This window comes from Danaus plexippus, chromosome 26 (genome assembly GCF_018135715.1).
Source record: "Danaus plexippus chromosome 26, MEX_DaPlex, whole genome shotgun sequence".
In the NCBI taxonomy this organism is placed as follows: Eukaryota; Metazoa; Arthropoda; class Insecta; order Lepidoptera; family Nymphalidae; genus Danaus; species Danaus plexippus.
Genome location: NC_083554.1, coordinates 6,589,613 through 6,597,320, shown reverse-complemented (window position 1 = coordinate 6,597,320; position 7,708 = coordinate 6,589,613). Strand labels below are relative to the sequence as shown.

Here is a 7,708-nt window from a genome sequence, read left to right as displayed (position 1 = left end):
AAAAACTCATTGGGACTATTTAAAAAACAAACAAGAATGTAATATACAATTATAAGATCTTGTGTTGTGGTAAGTATTCCTTAATTTATTAAAGCCGCGAGTGGCGGAAGGTCTAAAGGTCTCAAGGTCATCATGATTAGCAGCGGAGGACACTAATGAGGAAAGTTTGCGAACCAATATTCCTTATAATTACTGGCCCTCGGCTACCCTTCTCTTACGTTACTATAATCAGGTTTATTTCCTACCCTCATGAAGTTTAACTTTAACCGGCTCCACACTTCAGCTATTTTGACAGGTGTTAGAAATATTACTAATTCATTTAAGTCAACTCATAATTTTATTAACTAAATGAAATTGTTTTACAAGAACTTTAAGACTTTATCACTACAAAGTATTTCAATATTTTTAAGTTGTAACATGTCCTCACATGGATTGTTTTCACTTTACTTATATTACTTCCAGGTCTTACGGCTCTTACGTAATGTATATTTAATGTTCTTGCTGTCCTGATAATAAGTATAAAACATTGCTACAGGTGCGATGTATGACAAATGTCTTCATGCCACATGATGAAGTTATAATTTATTACCCAAGAACTGTATTAGTTATTTTCCAGAAACTAAATAGAATAAAACATAACAAATAATTCTATTATTTACAAATTTTCTGCCAATATCACGAACTGTCGCTATACAGTAATAAAAGCTTTAACAAAATAATCTCAAATTGAACCGTATCGTTATGTTATAGGCTAGGTCCGGAGCAGTAGGCAATGGTTTTTCTTTAATGCTGTTAATAAATCCCTTATATGTTTTTACAGGTTTTTGTATTTGTAATCATATTTTATAGAATCGACGTCGAAATTATAATTACAAAAGTAACAATATATACCGAGATCACTTAGAAAAATATTTGCTCTTTTTACATCACGATTGGCCATCTATCCCAAATTATTCGGTTATGATGGCCATAGCATTAGTGGTAAGATGGTCATATCCGTTTTTCCAGTCGTAGTATAGTTTTTGGTCTTATTTCTTATTTTATTCAACCTGTACCACATTCAGAACACATGTCTTCAAATTGAGTACAATTTTCGTGAAACCAATACTGACACACCGTGCACTGAAGCCAGTCCTCAAGTTAGTTAAAGATATTGGTAGTACCATCATTAGAATAACCGTGGAAATTAATACTTTTACATATCTACCAACTTTACAATTAAAATACAAGTAAATTTGCTAAATATTAAAAACACTAATAATTAATTTAATAATATAAAATGTTTTTTTTTCCAAACTTCGCGTCTTTAACTATTCGCTATGGTTATTAAATCTTTGTGACAGCGTCGCAATAAACCATTTTGTATAGAAGCCAAATATGGCGAGTATTTTTTTGCCGGAGGTTTTAAGGGCTAAAATTACAGATTTTAAAGGTGACAATTTGAGTTGGAAGTAGGTTGTATACTTAATGTATTAAAGCATCGAGGAAAACCTTTTTGTATATAATAAGTGACTATATATCGGATAAGAAGTACATTACTCGTGGCATTTTGACGTAGTTAAAAGAATATTTAATAAAAAAATAACATTTTGCTTTTATTTGTATGCTAAAAGTCTGTTTCAAATAAAATCGTTTCAATACAGAAGTATAAAACTTAATGTAAAATGTTCTATAATATTCCAGCTATTCCAAACTAAAGTATTTTAAATATGAATTTTTATTCTGAGACTATTTCCGTGAACCAAATTTGGTTCGAAAGCAAATTGGATTCCATCTGAATTTTATAAACTGTAATCCACTTGAACAGGAACTCTTTAACTATACAATTTCCCGCATTTAACTGACGAAGAATCTTTGCAGGTTCAATTACATGTATTGATGGCATTTGGCGTTATAATATATAGCAATTTATAAATTCCAAAAATTTTGTTTGATTTACCTCATTTGGATTATGTCACTAGATGAGAAGTAAATCGATTTCAATTGAATATATATTTCATCTAAGTTAAAACAGTTTTTTTAATAATTTCAAAATCGTTGAAGTGCTTATAAGTTAATTATTAATACTAAACATTTTTTGTACGCCAGTTTGTTTATTTGGATCAATGACAGACTGGATTTTAACGAGACATACTAGAGATATGAGAGATGCTTCGAAGTGAGGTGCTGGTAACTAGGGAAGTTTGATATAAGATTTAACAAAAAACATTTAAATGAGGCTATTCTATTAAACACTAAAAAATCAATGTGAATTCAGTTTAATAAAAAGTTTTTATTTCTTAGATTTACAATATTAATATCAATCAGAAAATTGCCTCAAATTACACAAGTAAAAAACAGGGCATGCAACTTTTTAATATGAAGCTTATAATAGAGTTGACAACTTATAAGTAATGAATAAGTATTAGAAACATCATTATAAAATTAAAATTTTTTTAGTCCATTTTAGTTTTTTATTGGGTAATGTTTTGGATAATAAAGACCAATGGAGTTAGAATATTACATAAGTATAGCCGAGGAACAAATTTATAGCATAAAATGGTGTTAAGGAACAAATGCTGACGCTGAGCCATCGGTGGGATTGGAGAAGCGACAACGACACCGCACGCCTCGCACCATTGCATCGGGGAGAATGGGAAATGGGTATTAACATTAACATATGTTCAGTCTGGACTCAACCGAAGACTTACACACACCTATTTAGGATGTAGTTAGTTGTCTTAATTGTATCTTGAATATAGTTTTATGAGACCGGAAAGTTCAGACCGGAAGATCAGTATGTTATTGAGATGTTAAGTATGTTTACTAATTTTTTTTCACTCTCAAGTTCATAGATAAACTATTTTTGTGTGCGTTTTGGATGTCATGAAAACCATGCACAATATATGTAACTCATGAGCCTTTAGATTCCATTCAATATGTTTTAGTCGTATAATTTAACATAATTTATCGAAGCGACCTTCATATCACAAGTTACTGGGCCCTTCTAGTTCTCCGCTCAGTGTTTGTCTTCAATACCACTCGTATTGCTTAACTTTCGGTCAAACGAAACTGTATGGCATATGTTTAATTTCCGGCTCAATGGTGAAGATGATGTAAATTATGTAACCGAAAAGAGTAGCTGCAGAGTATCTACGTTCAATTTCTCATAAAACCAATAATTTCATATAAATATTTTTGTGTCTGTAACTGTGGACAGTGAGTTAAAACTGGAGGTCTTCTTTCAGAACACACAGTTTAAGATCAAACGACAGTAACAACGTTTATTGTTTGGGTTTTTACAGAGACAATCGTTTATGTTTTTTTTTCTTTTCGTGATATATTTCCTCGTCATATAAATTATCTTTTGGACAACAATCCTTCTAAAACCAAGAGCACGGTTTCCCGTCCGAAGTTGATTTATGATATTGTTTTTTTGTAATTGAAATTGAATTTTCTTTTTCGAGAATTTTATAATAATAATTCAATTTGTATAGGAAGCGTTCGGATCTCTCGTTGTAGAAATTATGTACAAAATATTGACATGTAATTGGAAAGTTTCAAAACAGTGCTTGTGAATTAATAGAATATTATGAAAGTAATATGGTCTAAATAGTCTTTAGAAGTCCTGAGTAATCGCGTTTTATTGTCACCGTCACGTTGACTTCAGGATACAAAACAATCTACAGTTTAACATCATGTTACAAGACGTTTGATATTATTTTGTAGCTACATAAGTTAAGGAAGGAGTTTTCAAATTGAAACAACGTAAAGCAGTTGTTGCACGGCAAATAAAATACCATACAAATATGTTTTAATAAATAAATTTCATGATTCCAAGAAATTTTAAACGCTTACGTTCGGTTATGGTATCGGTCCTATATAGATATGTATAATGTTAACACGTGTTTAAAAGATATTTAAAAGGGACGTGCTGTCTAATGAGCTGAATAGAACTAGGTTATTTTGTACAAATCTATGGATGACATTCACAATCAATCTAATTTCAACATTAAAGAATTGTTAACAACGGCTTAGTCCGTACTTTTCATGTGTATTTTTAAATGTTACTTCCATACATTCGATACTTCACACATCAATGTTGAATTTGATTCAACCCTTTCACATCATTGAATATGATACTACATAAAAAGTTTTAGAACGAGTATTAATATTTTGTAAATTATAAACTGACATTGAATCATTTGATAAGAAGTCAAATGTCGAGTCACTAGTGATAAGAAATTGTATTAAATAAATGTATGAAAAGCCATGCGTGCGGTTCGGACTTTGTGGTGATAATGAAATGACATTAATTGATATTAGTTTTCAGGCTGTTAATTCCAAGTTTTTTTAAGGAGTCTGTCGACAACAAGACGTTGATAAAAGAACAGAGTATATATAGTATATATTTTGGATGGAAATGAAAAAATATTGCCTATGGAATATCTTTTAAGTCATTGGTTACAAATTTAATATTTTTAATTTCATTAATAACAGTTCATGTGCGGATGTCGTTACAGTCAGTGGGTCGCTGGAGCTCGGTGAGAGTGGACGCGTCGCTCGAAGTCACTGCACCAGAAACTTTCGATATTAAAGAGATGTCACATTGAAAAGTTATAGTGACTGTGTGTGTCTGTCTGTGTCTGGTATATGATGCGTTAACATTGTTTGTGTACATTTTGTGAAGTTTTGTGTTAATAAAGTAAGTGTTAAAAACTAATCTCTTAGTAAGTAATGAGTATATTAATTTCGAGGCTGGTTTGTATGAAGGAGTACTTACATGCTATATGCATATAAACATGAAAATAAATTTTAATGATCCCAGTTTTTTGATTTATATTTATTAAACGTTCAATAACAACGTGATATCACTGTTCTAGACCTACAGATTACTATTTTACAACACAAGTAAACCATCAAAGTTATTAACTTATAAAATAAAATCGACTTAAATTAATAATAAAAAAGGACTTTTTTTCTACAATACCATTTCAAAGTCTATATTTTATGAACCATTCATATAAATATTAAATGTCATTTTATTCTCATCGTTATAAAATGTTCCCTTAATGATGTAATTGTTATATTCCTATCTTAACCGTTTTTCTTGAAGCGTTACCCGGTTGTCTATTCAATAACCTACGATAATACTATAATGTGCTAAGTTTTATGAATGAAAAACTGTCAACGTTACGTCTGTAGTGTGATGCGGCCAACTTAGACTAAGCGTGCAGGTAAATTATATTTCAATCCTCTCTGAACCGTCAAACCCATTTTCTACAATTGATATTAAGAAGAGCTTGAAACACTTGATTCAAAATTGGTGAAGATTATTTTAAGACATAGACATGCCCATAAATACATTTACACTCAAATAAGCAAATAAAGGGGAACATTTACCTGCTACTTGTTGAGAAAATCGAATCAATTATATTAAATATTTTAATGTGCATCTGGACGGTTGTTGTTATCAATACACGTCACCTGTCGTAATATAAAGGTTGTAACTTTATTTAAATCTGAGTTCAAATGAAGCATTCTTAAATTTATTGATTCCATGCTGGATACAGATGCTATTCGGAGAATGAGGCGGCTCGAGTCTTACTCCAGCTCCGCGGAAACATTCTGTTACATACATTCAAAAGAATATCTTCATTTATCTCATGATTATATTTTAATTAATTTTTTTACGAACCAAATTTATTTTACTTCTTTCGTATTTACATTTATTCCAAAACCCCTCTCATTATATTCGTTTGAGTCGTAATTGCTTTAATTTTCTCATCGTTTGCCTAATTTCAATAAAAAATATGCAAAGAAATTCAAGGGTGAATTCAAAAAGAAGTTCAAGTCACCCCTTCCTACCAAAACTTTTAAAGATCAGGTCAGAATTAGATCAGACAATAAACTAATACGTAAGTTAATACAATGATGGTGGTTTTTATTTTCTTATTAACGATTGCAGTGAATATGAAATGTCTTTTAAAATCACATTTACTTAATTAATACTGTGTTTTTATAATTTGATGGACCAAAAGAATTAGATTACTTTTCCATTTTCTATTTGAATCAACAGTGTCAGTACAACAATACTGAATATGATAACTATACAACATGAGGTTACTCGGTCGGTGAGGCCGTCCAGTCTTTTCTCAATATAATAATAAGTCTTATAACACATTATAAGCAACTTTCATTATAACTGCGAGTGCGTTCTGTTCCTGTTTCATGCTAGCAGTGTGTTTGTTTGTTGTGTGTAAGTAGGTCAGCTGCGGGTGAAGGCGCTTGCGATGACCGTAAAAAATTAAAGCCGAAGTAAATTAATAATAACAGCAGCAAACTTTTGTTTGCGTTACATTTTAACCGACAGACGGGTACTTCTTTAAACTGCATATCTTCACAATGTATTCTTGTAGTTGAGATCGCTGGTTTTAAGATATACCTATAAAAATGTGTACCTCGGCATATTCTTTCCATAGATTATTCCATTTCTCTAGCAAAATAAATCGACTCTTATGAGAATGTTGGCGCACTTCGTCTGTCCGTAATATTGTTTGACTGATTCCATCACACGGGAGATGTTACATTTCATTGAGATGAAAATATTGTTACTCGTCGATGCATATTTAAAACGTTACTTTAAGAATAACAGTTCCGTAACTCATAATAGTGGTATTGTGTTCTCGTAACCTTAAATCAATATTAATATATAAATGATAAAAAAATTTAAACAAAATCGTAACCATGATATTAAACTTTCGTTTAATTTAGTTGAAGTTTGTCATTGCGTGTCGTCACGACATTACCTTTAATATATATAATTATTGATAAAACTCCCGCGAGACTCGAAAAAAAGCAATTATGAAGTTTACTAAATTATATCTTTTCCCGCTTCGGTATATAAGCCGTAAGCGAAATACAGACTAATAGACATACACAGACAAACAGACAGATGGATTCTTCTTGTAAGCATTCTAATTATTTGGATCACTGCTAGAATTCGCGCCTTAACCTTTATTTAAAGTATTAATATTAGCATGACGTAGCTGTCAGTTAGCATCGCGACCTGATATACCCGACTCCTTTATATTCTTTTGGAGTCTAATTCCGTAATTTACTCCCGCGAGGTCGTGTTAAATAATGCTACTTTATCCTGTATCGAACTGTACCCTTCTCTGAACTAATTTATTTCGTTCTCGAGTTTTTGTTTCGATAAACTGAAAATCCTTACGTGGGTTTGATTTATTTTTAAGCTGACTGTATTAAAGGACTTGACTTTATGTGTTTACTTTTTAAATAAAATCAATTAACAGAATGGACAATATATAGATATAAAAATCGTGAAATTTGAATATGTAATTGTAATCATATTACTACTATCAGTGAAGCAGTTCTTCGACATTCAGTTTATATTTTAAGGACGCTGGAACAACCGCAGCTGTACAAGTTGTGTACTTACGCATGAACAGTTACTCAGACATTTCCATTTTACCTACACATATATTGCAATGGTAATATTTTTTTTCCATTTGTCGCTATAAGTGGTTTATTATACCCTGTTACTTTAATTATTTGTGCCCCACAATCTTAGTCCTGAATATCGTTAATTTAACATTGTATATCTTATAACAGTTCTTTTTATTTAAAAAATAAATACCATAAAATTTACGAAGGCGATCTTAAATGAAATGTTTGATTTCTGGTAATATTTTTTTTAATGTCAAAG

General features: G+C 30.9%; 1 protein-coding gene across 4 annotated transcripts in view; it reads left to right on the top strand.

Annotated features, from left to right (window-relative positions):
• The first annotated feature begins 4,515 nt into the window (after positions 1–4,515).
• Positions 4,516–7,708, top strand: part of LOC116774311 (uncharacterized) — a 173,789-nt gene continuing 170,596 nt past the window's right edge. For 3 of the 4 annotated variants that reach the window (XM_032667007.2, XM_032667006.2, XM_061524920.1), the window contains exon 1: positions 4,516–4,684. The gene's annotated coding sequence lies outside the window, so the exon portion shown is untranslated. Of the gene's footprint in view, positions 4,685–5,100; positions 5,217–7,708 lie in introns of those variants that run through there. The other variant, XM_061524921.1, reaches the window with a different exon arrangement.